Below are 13,493 nucleotides of genomic sequence, written 5' to 3'. Positions count from 1 at the left end.
GATTCTTTCTTGTCTTGGGGCTTTACCACATGCATGGGAGTTGATGCTGTTCTTCAGCTCATTAAGGGAGAGAGGGAGGGAGATCCAGCTCTTCCAAGACAGGTAGAGTCTGGATGCTGTCAACTGCTGCATCAGCAACCATGTTTTGGGGAAGGACAGTTCATGATAGTGCTCTGCCCATCGGTTCATCTGCTTGCTGCAGTCTGTGCTGATTTTCGTGAAGTACTTTTCCTGACTGTTGATCCAAAGGCTTTCTTCATGCAGTCATACATTTTGTGAGTGAAGAACATGTTTGTGATGCAGAGGCAGTGATACAAGCAGCCTTTGTCCGTTTTTGTTCATGCTGCCGGTACCAAAGTGGCCTATGTAGTAGTCCCATGTGTGACACTTGCCCCCAACTCTGGCATTGAAATCTCCCAGCAGGGCTAGGTGTCTGCAAGCTCAGACCCTCCTGACAGCTTGGTTTAGTTCTTCATAGAACTTGTCCATTGTTCGTATGTCAGAGCACATGGTGGGAGTGTAGATGCTCAAGATGTTAACTGGATGAAATGGTTGAGAGGCAGAGGAAGAACAAGTGTTCTGAGTCCTCTGTTGGCAGTTCTATTGCAGACAGAAGAGAGTTTCTACATCATGAATACATGGTTCTTCTCAATGCCCTCTTTGCCATAAAAAGGCGTAGTTCTTCTATTGGAGGTTGCCATTAGAAGTAAGTCTGGTTTCCTGTAGAGCACTTAGGTAAATGTTCAGCTAACAGTCAATGAAGGCCATCTTCCGTGAGTCATTGACCTGCAGCAGGTTGGTGGACAAGCTAGGACACATGGCCCTGATGTTTCAGCTTGCTAGGCGCAAGAGGGTTTGTTTCTGTTCTTTTTTGTCTCGTCTAGTAGTTTGGTCCACTTGTTGAGTCATACTCTGAGCTCCAAGCACCCATTGAAGCAGACAGACAGTGATGGGTCAGCATTTTTTACCTTTTTCTAATTTCTCCTGAGCCCTGGGAAAAGGCATCACTTGACGAACAGTCTTGAAAGACTGTGAATAGCATGTTGGTTATTTTTAGAGAAGTAATTAATTCTAAGGGGGAGGGGGGAACTCACCCCAAACTTTCTGTTTTTCTCTCTGTGCATGTATCTGCATAGGGACTTAGCTGCCATTCCAAGCAACTCTGTAAATAGAAAAAACCTTTAACAGGGTATGTAGTGAAACTTAATACAGTTGCAAGCAATCTCACAAATATGATACAAAAATGGATCTCTGCATTGACTAACACTACGGCACAAGCCTCATTTTCATGTCCCAAGTGAGAAGCAGAGTGAGAAGTAATTAGAGAAAAGAAAAAATGGGTAAAGGAGGTTTCCCTTTAAATCTAAAAAAAGAAACCCCAAAAGCTTCAGTCTCATTCAGTGATATGCCCTTGGTGTTGTGAGTGCTCAGCATTGCTTTTCACAAGTGCTGATGCATAATTCAACTTTAATTTTTAGTGATGTGGTTGGTATATTGGGGGGTGGGTGCGCTCTCTTGGGGGGGGGGCACACACACCATGTGTTTAAAGCAGGCTAGGCCATAGACCCATTTGCTAGCTAACAAATGTTATTAGGAGGGAGAAAGAAAGTTGGTACTTCCTTTTAGTAAAGCAGAGAGAGGGAGAGTGAAAATGTGAAAATGCTTTTATTGAAAATGTGAAATATGATATTTTTATCTTTTCTATAAATGTATCCACAAACCTGAATACCTTAAATTAATATTGTGGTTCTGAGTTAAAATGGTTGATCGGGTTTGTGCAATAGGTTGTTGAAATCTAACTATTCATTTATGTGCAGTATACGTATTATAGTAATTCTAGCAGTGCACTTAAGAGGGCACCTACAGATCGCTAAGTAAAGGATCTGATAACAGGCACACAATAATACCTGGTATTTTTAAAAGTGACAGGAATATAATCTGGAGGGGATAGCTGACTAAAGTATTTATGCTTTTAATTTATTAACAGTTTGTGATTTTTAAAAATACACATAGGGATCAAACCCACAAAATATTTTGAAGATTATTTGTTAACAAATAATCAAGTGTTCAGAAGTCTGCTCAGTAAACTGACTATTTGGCTATAGACTTGTCATCCTACTTCGTTAATGTTGTATTTTCAGTTAAAGTTATTAGACTGTTGCCTTCCTAAATGATCGGGCCACTATAGGTGCTTAAGGATGTTATCAGTTTGAGTAACTGAATTAAATACAGAATAAGTGAACCAGGAAGATAGAAAGGCACAAATCATACAAAAATATATATTAACAATTAGGTAGATTAATGGTTAAAAGTCCCTAGATAGAAAGCAGAATTAATTATATTTTGTGGCCTAACTGCAAGCATTGCAAAGCAAAGCAGAGCACTCATGCTTACAAATTAAATTTAGTGAGGACATCTTTGATTTTAAAATGAGGCCCTGCAATGTAAAGTGTCATCAGTAATAGTATGTTATATCTGCACTATTTAATGAACATGCTTATATCAAGAGCAGATTAACATTTCTAGCAATCTAGGAGGCAATCCACTTTAAAGAACTTAACATGGATTATATAATTCTCTATCTTTATACTATGGTTTTATACCCAGTGTTGGATAGGCGGTGGCCATCATAATGCTGAGTAGCATTCCTTTCCATAGATTTTCTAAAAATATTGATTGCGTTTCCACCTGCATCATTCATCTTAAATACCCAAAAACAGACAAACTGAAGTTAGCGTTGGCATACCAGGAAAATTCTGCATATGTTCATCATCTCTAAACATTCTAAAAAACATTGTCATGCTCTTGGGTTTTTCCCAAATGGCTTACCTTCTGAAAGAATAATAGAACTGCAGACTTGGAAGGGACTCTGAGGGTTGTCTAGTCAAACCCCTGTAATGCAGGAATCTCAACTAGCTCATACATGGCATATGTCTACTGTCATGGGAGAAATTATTCCACGACAAAACGGTTTTGTACTAAAAGGAATACTAGAGTATAGGCCAGTGCTCCTAACTTGCAGCAGAACTAGAGTTGCATCAGCAGTTGTATCCATCTGAAGTATAAATGGTGCTGCTGTGCAAAACCCAAAGTCTGGGATTAGAGTATTGCAAGCTAATAAAGAGTTATTTAATCTCTGTATTTTACTCTTATGGCAAAAAAGCAGTTCTTGGGTCAGACGTTTTTTGGTAGGAAGTAGAGAAGAAAGACAGGGGTTTCATGGAAGACACAGCACAGTGGACCATTCATTAGTGATGGAAGTCCAAGCACTGGAACATTTCTAGTTCCCAGATAAGAATGCAGGAATACACAGTACAACTGCCATTGGTCTTTTATTTATTTATTTTACAGTATTTATTTATTCATAGTTTTGGGACTTAGATTGTAGTTTAAGTTTTTAGATTATATTTTATTGTTGTTTTGGCCTTCCAATCATGACTTGGTAATGCAGAACGGAGGATTTTATTTTTTTTCTGAGCAAGACCATTATTTTTAATAGCATTTTTTTTGTTTGTGCCATCATTTCTCCACCCTTGACCTTGCTTAATAGAAGATTCTCCCCATCCTTTCTATCAGTCCACTGTCACAGCTTTTAGCATCATCCTCTTAATGGGAATAAGCCCTGGAATTCAATGGTAGCAATGACAACAAAGCAGCATTAGTGATTTATTGGGAGACTGGATGCAATGGATCTCTCTCTGTTTTCCGGTATGTTGGCCAAGCTTGAAAGAGGAGATGTGTGCACAGTAGATGATTCTGCAAGAATCTGAGACCTGGATCTGCCAGGGAGGAAAAATATCCAATACATTTTTGGTTTTCTGGTGTATCCTGGGTTGTTCTATGTTAACCATGGACATAAACATCATAATTTAAAAAATAATTCAAAGCATGTTTCTCTAAATATAAAACAAAGGTTGATGTGAATTGATGGCAGTTTTAGAAATAATATGTCCCAAAGTACCATGACTATCCTTCTCTCTCCCATTTGTGACATTTTTAAAGAAACACTGATCACAAAAATTTAGGGCAATAGGATGCAACAAACAAAAACAATTGCATTTATGCCAATTACTGAGTAGGTGTCTCATTTGCACTTCAGATGTTAACATTTCTGCTTTTTTAAATGTAGCCAGTTTTGAAAGTCATATAGCTGAACACAATGAAGACACTGAATTCATTTCAGATGATTATTAGAATTCAGGATCCATTTAAAGATGTACATAAATATGAGCTGATTTGAAAATAAAATATAAACGATTGGAGCGCAAAACATTTTGTTACCCTTGCCCAAATGGATGCTGAAATTTGAGATGCAACAAATTAGCTGGGAAGGTTGGCTCCCCAGGTGAAATACTCACTGGCTTCCCAGCAATATCTAGTCCCAACATTGCATTGATACAGTAAATGACAGCAGCTTCTCCATCAGATTAAATATTTAGGAATTATAGGTAGTGGCATGTTACTCCTGACAGTATCCTTTACACATTAGGTGCTTTCAATGCTTTGGAAGTATTTAGCCACAGTCTGAAAAGTAACTGCACCTTTCTAACATTGGGTCACCCCTCTCTTATCACTTTCTCTCCAGACCAGAAATTGCTTTTATTCCACTTACTATTCTTCTGTTCTTCTTGGCTGCTTATGCATGTGCATGTCATGCATTAACCAGTTTGCCGCATGTACAAACTAAACCTGGACTGACTAGAGTGCAGTGGAAGAGCAGCAAATGCTAGTTGCATGTTAATGAACCCAACTGAGAAGCAAAAGTAAAGCACTATCAGCTACGGAGAACAGAACTCCTGAAGCACATTTCATTTCTTTTCCTCTTTGTGTGGAGGCATTTGCTCAGCAATTTCCTTCCAGGGTGTGCCACTCAGGTATTCTCAGGTAATAAATGAAGGCACAACCAAACATGTATCCTTTTAAGTTTGAAATTTCTGTCAAAAGAGAAGCATGTGACTGAGTTTTATCACATATGTATGTACCTATTCATTGTCCCTTTGACTGTGTGAGCTAGTTGCCAGCGAATTCAGCTTAACCTGTTTCTATGCAACTTACTGCCTTAGGGTAGTACAGATGTACATAATTTTAGCAATGACGCTACTGTAGAAATGTGCTCACTACATTTTTAGACAGATGTATAACCTTTTCCTTTGGATCAAGTTCAGCAGAACCCTGTTTTACCTTATTGGAACAGAAATATAGAGCTGATTGGCCAGCTCTGTGACCATTCAATAGTATTTCCCAACTACCCTTGGAACAGTGTGACATTTGAAACAAAGGGATTTTATTTTATTTTATAAACAACAGCAACAACAAAGTGCTAAACAAACATTTGAATGAATAAGCATGTGAAGCCCATAAATGAAATTAAATAGACAATCCAACTAGAGCAAGGGTAAAGAGGAAGAACTCACTCACAGCCACTTGCATTTGCAGGTACATCGGTATGCATCTTTGATTACGTCCATGGCAAGAAAATTATTTGACAATGTGGCTGTAGATGTATGGAAAATGTTACATATGAAAGTTTTGGTCCCCACATAGTGGCTACTGCAGCTGCAAAGTGAGCTCAAGTAGCACACATGTATGTAGAATATAGGGAGCAATAATCAGGGCCAGGGTTAATGTCCCTCACTGCCACATAACAGTTTCTCTTGCATATTACGTTGCACTGCCGAAGCTGCTGAAATCTACAGCAGTTGCCTTTAATGACTGTGGCAACTGAATACAGAATACCAATATATTCAGAAGAGAAAGAAGTTGCTATTACTGGTTATGATTCTATGTTATGTGCCCACCATTGCAGATCATGCTTCAAATTGATCAGTCTTTAAATTAATTTTGTTCGACTCCTTAAATGCCATGGCCTTTTTAGTTGGCTTTCCATTGTTAAATTGCTTGACAGCAGAGACTGGAATATTTAGGCAAATGGGGCACTACTCCATCAACCTCAGTGCGCCTTCAGCCATCCCAATCTGCCTGCCTTCATACTTACAAGCAGTCCAAGAGTGGCTGTCACTCTGCTCCTCAGTCTCAGTGATGTCCTCCTAGTACTCAATGGATAGGAGGACAGAAACAAAACTAGAACTAGTTGGCTGTGCCTGCCATTGGTGCTAGCCCCACCTACTGTTGGCCTTCTGCCCTGCCCTATGCACAGTAGCCAGTACTGATGTTGTCCCATATCTTCTTGATCCCCTCTATTTCCATAAGTGCTACTTATGATAGCAAAATGATTCCATTTGGTTATGTATGGCTATGTATGATTGTTGTTGGCATCCATTTGTCTTGAGAGACAATGAAGTGAGCATCTTGGGGTGAAGTCAAACTGTTGCATTAGCAGCATCGAAGTGACCTCCCCAGGACACAAGCCTGGGCAATGTGTATGGAGGTCCTGGGCTGCCCATACAAGAAGACCCCCATCTCAGCCATGCTGGTGAAGTCCAGCAGAAAGCACAGCAATATGCTTGGCATCAGCTTGTCAGAAGGAGGCACACAAGGCACCATCCGACCATCTTTGGGACTCCACTCCAGATTTGTGTAGGGTTTACTCCTTAGCTTTTGCTTCTCCCAAAGATATCCCACAAGGTAGCAGAGGTTTAGGATCAGAGTATTTCTTCTCCTAGATGGGCTACCTTCCCAAGTTGATGAGCCTCATCTGCCCCTCACTTCCCTCTACAGCATGTTCAGAAATGGCGTTCTTGAGCATTGGACCCACTATTGGTCTCGTCTGTGCAATCTGCCAGAACATGTCTTCGCATGAAGGGGAAGTCCCATCACCTTCCCTCACCTGGCTTAGCTGGCTAGTTGAAGCCGTTTCCCGGGGTGTGACTGCTGTCACATGCTGACAGCTTCTGGGAGCTATGGGAGAGAGCTGAGTGCAGGGTGGGGACCAAAGGTGGAGAAACTACCCAGAAGGAGCACAATGTGTCCCCCACTGGAGGTATTACTTCTTCCCTAATAACCCACACACCCCACACCTATGTATGAGAACTTGTAATAGTTATATACTCCAGTGGGGTGTTTGTTGGTAGAGGCTGGGCAGTTCACTCTTGCGGTAGTGAGTGGGTTTTACCTCCACTACACTATTATCTTTAAATTGGTCCTCATTGGGTGTAAGTATAGGGATACACTCAGGGACACCACTAGGAGAGATCTCGGCCTGCCCCTGACTCAGTGCCGAAGAGAACAGTCAGACTGAATTGTATCTCAAATTGTTGCCTGTTTAGTTTGCTCTGTAGAACTCAATGATTGCTGTTGAGAATGGAGACAGCTGTAATCTGCATAGTTTTGTGATAGCCATATACCATGACATGTCTATGCAGAAATCAGCGTCAACCAGTTTTCAGGTTTCTGTTGGTTCACAACTGGCCGACCTTGATTTCTGCATGGACATGTTGAGAAATGTGGCCTTTGAAGAACTCTACCAACATGGCATGAATGACTTTTGCCTTGATACTGTAAGTGGTGCCCTGATGCATACAAATGCTAGTTATGTCACAGTTTCCTTTCCTCTCTTTATTTCAGTTACCAGACCCGATTTGTCCTTATTTTAATTTACATTCACTGGATGTGAGTACCAGTAGGCTTAGGGAAAACATCTAAAATAATATATATATATATATATATATATATATATATATATATATATGTATGTGTGTGTGAATGATCTGCTACACAGGAAATACAGAATGAATTTAATTCAGAATGGAATAAAACAGTGTGGTGCATTTTACGATGGGTAATAACTAGTGATAGGCAAATGGGTATGATTTATATTTCATGGAATATAGGACTGGATTTCTGGGCTTGTTTCATGAGCACTACAGTGTTGGGTAATTCTTTTCCAAAAAGGATGCCCTTTCTACAGTAATTTGTCATAACTTGTTTATAGTGGTTCTCTTGTAAGTTTTGCCCTCCATCCCAAGATCTGCACCTGTCGACTTTCTTTCATCTTAACCTGTAGGTGACTGCTCCCTTTTCTGTCTTTTTAATCTAGATATTAACAACAGAGAAGCTGTGGGATTGACAGTTCTGACATTTGAAGCCCTTTATTTAGAGGACAAGAACAGTATGGATGCATATTTCTATTTGCAGCCTCAATATGCTTCCCACTCACCTTGTGTGTGCGTTGCCTGGTCAGTCCTGAATTTGGTCAGAGCAGTAGCACAAGGGTACTGTCGTGTGTTTTGTAGTTTTGAGGCTGCATCAATTACCATAATATGTAGTGGAAATTGTGCAAAGGAAACCTACTTGCTTGTAGTGTTCCGTTTCAGTTGGGTAGCCTAAGGTCACAATCACACATATAAATGGTTAGATATACACCTAAAAAGGTAAATGGTGAATGCAAAAATATGTTTTCAAATACATTAACCATGCAGTTTCTTTCATAGAGCTGTTAAGGTGTGAATGTGAGGAGAGGTTCACAGGCTGATCTTCCACTGTCCCTCCCGTATGTTTTCCCCATTGGGGCAAAAAGCAGGTTTGGGTAAGCCCTCCACCTGCCAGTACTGCTCTCCTTTGTCTGAGTTGGATCCCCCTAGCTGCTTTTAAGAAAAAGTGTAAATATGTGGCAAGTGATATAGGGTAGAAAATGTTCCACTTTTAGAAATGCATTATTTCATAAGGTTAATAACATACTTAATAAAAACATGTAAGATTGTTCAACTTGAATGGATACAATACCAGACAAATCTAAAATCAAAAGTTGCACTTATCCTTTTGCAGTTAATTATCCCTATATATATATATATATAACTAGAATTTTCATTCTAATTTTGCCCTTAGGTTTGTTGCCACATAAAGTGTGAAGCAATTTTCGTTAGAGATGTTAGCGTAAATAGGAGCTTCAATTCTTTGTTTTAGCAGTTTGTATTTTTATTTTGAAAGGACTTGTATCTGCATGCATGTGGCCAATACTGGCAATTTACAATAGAACTTTGTAAGGACCTTACTTGAAAAGAAGCCGACCAGTAGTCTTCACCCTTTGCATTTGTAATAGGATAAGGCAGTGGTGACTGGTGCTGCTCAACAGTGACTTCAGTTCTGCTTTCCTCCCCTCCACTGCCTATCTTGTCCCTTTCATGTAAGGGTCCCTCAGCTTCTCTTCCCTCTTTCTAATATTCTGTTTTTTTGTTTTGTTTTTGTTTGTTTGTTTTGGTAATCACCATATTATTCAAGTCCAGGAATGGTCAATGGATGGATTATTATTTTGCATTTCCTGGGAGGCATTGTACATTTTCCTCTTGATACTAATGTGATAGTCTTTTAGGTTGCTTTGTACGACCAGTGGAGAATGGGCAGAGGAATAATAAACCGTAAGGGTTGATTTTAGGAAGATTTTAAAAGCAAGATTTTATAAGATGGTACTTTTTCACTGTAATCACAAGGGATTGTAAGGCGGGGGAACATTTTCTTCATGTCATGTGTATAATTTCTTTTTTACATTGGCATAGGAATACTTTATTGTAAGTGAAGTCAGGTCTTTAGAATTGCACCAAGCAGTCCCACCTAAAAGTGGATCAGGGCCAATAAGAGTTGAAGCTTCCTTCTGAAAAGAATGGGAAAGTGTGGAAGGCTGAGCAGGCTTGCTGTGTGTGTGTGAAAGAGACAAAGAAAGAAAAATGTGGATGCACATCTTTGTACGTGTCTGAAGGCAGGCAGAAGGGAGTGAATAAAGTAGGTACATTACTAGGAGAGATGACTGGAGCGGAGAGCATAAATGAGCTTGACAGGCAGCTCAATTTCTCTCTCTGGAGAAAAGGAAAAGGGAGGGTGCCTGATAGAACAATACAAGAAGGCAGCCTTGGCCAGCTGAATCTGCACTTCCATGTAACTCCTTTGAATGCATTTTGCCTCTCCCTTGCCACTCCCTTTTCCCAATGTGCTGCTGTCACTGGCCATTGTGGCTTTGTGGCTTTCTCTCTGTGTGGCTTTATAAAAAGGGCATTGCTCTGTACCATGGGAGAGGCTAGCAAATGCCACACCGTCCTTTTGATGCTGGCTGTGCCTTCTAACTGCCACCCAGAGTAGACCTTGGAAAGAGGAATGAGCCTTGAATTGTCATACAATCACAGGTACAGCATGGTCCAGTGCATAGCCCTAACGTGTAGTGAAAATATATCATATCCAGCAGCTTGACAACTTCTCTTCACTGATCATTATAACTAAAGGACTGAGGAAGAGACTGGGGAGTGGAAAGAGAAGAAAGGGAAGTGATGAGAATGTGTGCAAGAGGGAAAATTGAAGATAAATGGAGGGAAAGGAAGATGGGAAGAGATTAGAAAGACTGCAGAGAACACAAATTAAGCAGTTTTTACTGAATCAGTCTTAGAGAATCAGTTTTTTTAAAAACAATTAAATGGGCTAACAGGTTTTAAAAGGAGTGGTGCCCTAATCAGATGCATGTTTTTCACATATGCATTACAAAGATGTCTGCAAATGTGACATGACGGCTGGCAACACCAATCCTTCCATGTGGGAATCCCTTGCAGATGACTGCAGTGCTGGGAGACAGGCAGTCAAGTTGTGTATCCATAGAAGTGACCAGAGGAGAAATGACCACTGGGAGGAACACAGAGGGAAGAAATGCCATGGTGCATCTGCAGCAGTACAACTGGATATCTTTATCGGCTTCTGCTGCAACAAAACACGTCTCACATACACATCAGTCTCTACGGCCACAGCAAGACCTGCAACTGTAGAGCATGACCTCACCCCCAAAGGCACACTCCTCTATTGTCCCCCAAGGCATACAGATAATCAACAACAACAAAGCTTTCCCATATATTGGGAAGAGCCTGTATTCATGCAGTAGTTTCATAGCAGGAGACATGACTACCCCTGCAGCATGAGAGGCCTCTTTCTTTTATCCCAATCTGCCCTGTGTTAGGGTCATGGCATAAAGAACAGAATTGTTTTATTCGTTCTGGGGAAGGTTGCCACTACAGTGGTACCTCCAGTTACGAACTTAATTCATTCCGGAGGTCCGTTTGTAACCCGAAACCATTCTTAACATGAGGCGTGCTTTTGCTAATGGCGCCTCCTGCTGCTGCCATGCCACTGACGCGCGACTTCCGCTCACATCCCAGGGCAAAGTTTGCAACAAGGGGCATCTATTTCCGGGTTAGCGGAGCTCGTAATCCAAAGCATTCGTAAGGAAGGCGGTACACTGTATTTTAAAGTCATTCGCAACTTGGACTCCTCCTCCATCCAAGCACATGATAAAGCAGCCACCATATTCTAAACAATGTAGTCTATGTCGTTTCCTTTCGCAGGGAGAAAAATGGGGCATATTAAGGGATGGAGGAGTAAGAGAGCTGATATGGTGACCAGGTTCGTTCCTGGTATGCCCAAGATGGGTGCTGGACCAGTTTTCTATCATGCCACCAGCACCCATAATTTGCTAACATCTTTGGGAGGCCCCAGAGGTTCAGGGCCCTAGGATTATACTCTCACCCTGACTGGAGCAATCAATGAGCCATGGGATGGCCTCAGGTTCGAGGCTCACTGTTCGTACCTCTGAGATCCAACATGGTCTGGGTTTTTCATTTTCCTGTTCCTTGCATAACTGATTGACAGCGAAAAGGAAACACATGGTTCAGTGGTATCCTATTGCACCCCTTCTTGTGCTATACATTGCTGGGAAGAAAGAAATGCAGAGTTCTTGTAATGTCTTGTTCTGCCCTCAGTTTGCTCCATTATAGAGTGGCAGCTGCTGTAAATGAGTCCTGCCGAGTCAGGGTGGATTGTCCCTTCACCAACCACCTGGCAGTAAGAAGCAGGATTACATTGCTTCCTACTTATCCAAAGGCACGGTCCTCCTGGCATATGCATGGCAGTTCCAGTTTGGCCCTGCAAGACGAAACAGAGGAAAGAGCATGCTTTCCAAGCTGCTCTCTCTTGGTATTTATGCACCAGAGCTGGGCAGTGTCACAGTGACCTGCTGTTTCACTTAATGGCTTTTGTGTGTGTGTTAATTTTGCTCCAGCAGGTCAGTTGCTACGTGCCAGCTCATATAACCCAGACAGGACTAACCCCATCCGTAATGGTTTGGCACTTGTCTTAATTCTCTCTGGCTTGTCATCTGAAAGACCAAATAAAGCTAGCTTACAAGAAAAGGTTAAGAGAACTAATCATCTTTGGTTTGGCAAAAAGATGGCTGTATGTGTGGCTTGATATGACAGTCACAGATAGGTATTTTGAAGGACAGAATCAACATATGGTGAAATGAATTGTTTAAGCTAAACTACAGGAGCGTAATTAATATAATAGGATAAATCTGAGAGCCAGAATTTTTTTAGTCCGAATTATCACACAACAGTTCCTAAGGGTGTGCTTTATTAGAATGTGGGATAATCTTCTAATGGCAGCAGCCCTACTGCTTGAATCATTTTAGACTGTATAACTAGTGAGGGAATATTCTATGGAGAACAATCTTGAAATTGACCAGGGGAAAAATGAGATTATCAAATGGAGGCATTTCATTTATAATTTCTGTGACACAAGCAGTGCTTTTCTCTTCAAATCCCTGGAAGCTGCTGCCAAAACATCTATTTTCCTATGTGTAAATTACATACATGGGACAGGCTTGAAAGGAAGGATTAACTTTGGTTCTGTTACTATATAAATTATCCATGAGAAATATGCATTCTTCTTAGCATCTCTCTCTCTCTCTCTCTCTCTCTCTCTCTCTCTCTCTCTCTCTGTGTGTGTGTGTGTGTGTGTGTGGAGTGGCAACAAAGGGAAAGAGATACATGAAGCTGTAGAGAGAATATGAAACTTTGCAGAGTTTTTAGGGCTTGCCTAGTATACTACCTAGTGACTAAATGAAGTAAAGAGCCAAAGACATTGTAGTGTTTAGGACACAGAGAAGCTGGCTGTGGTGCTGGCATGGACTGCCCATGTTTATTTACAATGGCATTTTGATTTTGCAACACTGAGCTATGGTCATGTGGGCTAGCACAGTTTCTGCTAATTTATTTATTCCATTCATTCATTCTAGTATTTCAGAGCAAAGCCCTCCCTGGAAGCAGATACCATAAAACGAAAATAAAACAATTCTTTACAAAATATATAAAACAATTAAATAAAAAAACCAACAGCAGACTAAAATAATATACATAGAGCCTAAGCCTCTGAAAGCCTCATGATTTTTAAGGAATGTTTGGGTATTATTTACAGGATAGATTAACTAATAACAGAAACATAACTAATGCCCACCCACCCACCATCTTCTCTCTCTCTCTCTCTTTCTTATGCATGCATTGGACACACACGCACACGGGAGAGAGAGAGAGAGAGAGAGAGAGAGAGAGAGAGAGAGAGATTCTAACTTGTATGGTAGAGCATCATAATTTTAGTAGCCTGTGCTATCCCTGCAAAGAGATAAGTAAGTCTAAGATGGACAAACATTGACAAGAAACAGGTACGGGCTAAAGATAAGTCAGGACTCTGACAACCTGACAAGTTACAAGAATAAGGTGTGACAAGTGCAC

General features: G+C 40.8%; 1 protein-coding gene and 1 long non-coding RNA gene across 15 annotated transcripts in view; one reads left to right on the top strand and one right to left on the bottom strand.

Annotated features, from left to right (window-relative positions):
• GRIN2B (glutamate ionotropic receptor NMDA type subunit 2B) overlaps positions 1-13,493 on the top strand; it is a 291,546-nt gene that overhangs the window by 74,458 nt on the left and 203,595 nt on the right. Inside the window, exon 1 of one of the 12 annotated variants that reach the window (XM_083573741.1) lies at positions 4,753-4,884. The exons of the other annotated variants lie outside the window; for them this stretch is intronic. The gene's annotated coding sequence lies outside the window, so the exon portion shown is untranslated. Of the gene's footprint in view, positions 1-4,752; positions 4,885-13,493 lie in introns of those variants that run through there. 12 annotated transcript variants of the gene reach the window in all.
• LOC310743531 overlaps positions 3,654-13,493 on the bottom strand; it is a 53,304-nt gene continuing 43,464 nt past the window's right edge. Inside the window, exons 3-4 of one of the 3 annotated variants that reach the window (XR_014539066.1) lie at positions 8,117-8,282; positions 3,654-3,779 (exon numbers count right to left, since the gene is read on the bottom strand). This is a non-coding gene — a long non-coding RNA (uncharacterized lncRNA). Of the gene's footprint in view, positions 3,780-8,116; positions 8,283-11,590; positions 11,851-13,493 lie in introns of those variants that run through there. The other 2 variants (XR_014539067.1, XR_014539068.1) reach the window with 2 other exon arrangements.

Source organism: Podarcis filfolensis, assembly GCF_964270895.1.
Source record: "Podarcis filfolensis genome assembly, chromosome: 10".
Classification (NCBI taxonomy): Eukaryota; Metazoa; Chordata; class Lepidosauria; order Squamata; family Lacertidae; genus Podarcis; species Podarcis filfolensis.
Note: the sequence above shows the minus strand (reverse complement) of the source record. Positions and strands in the feature narration are given on the sequence as shown.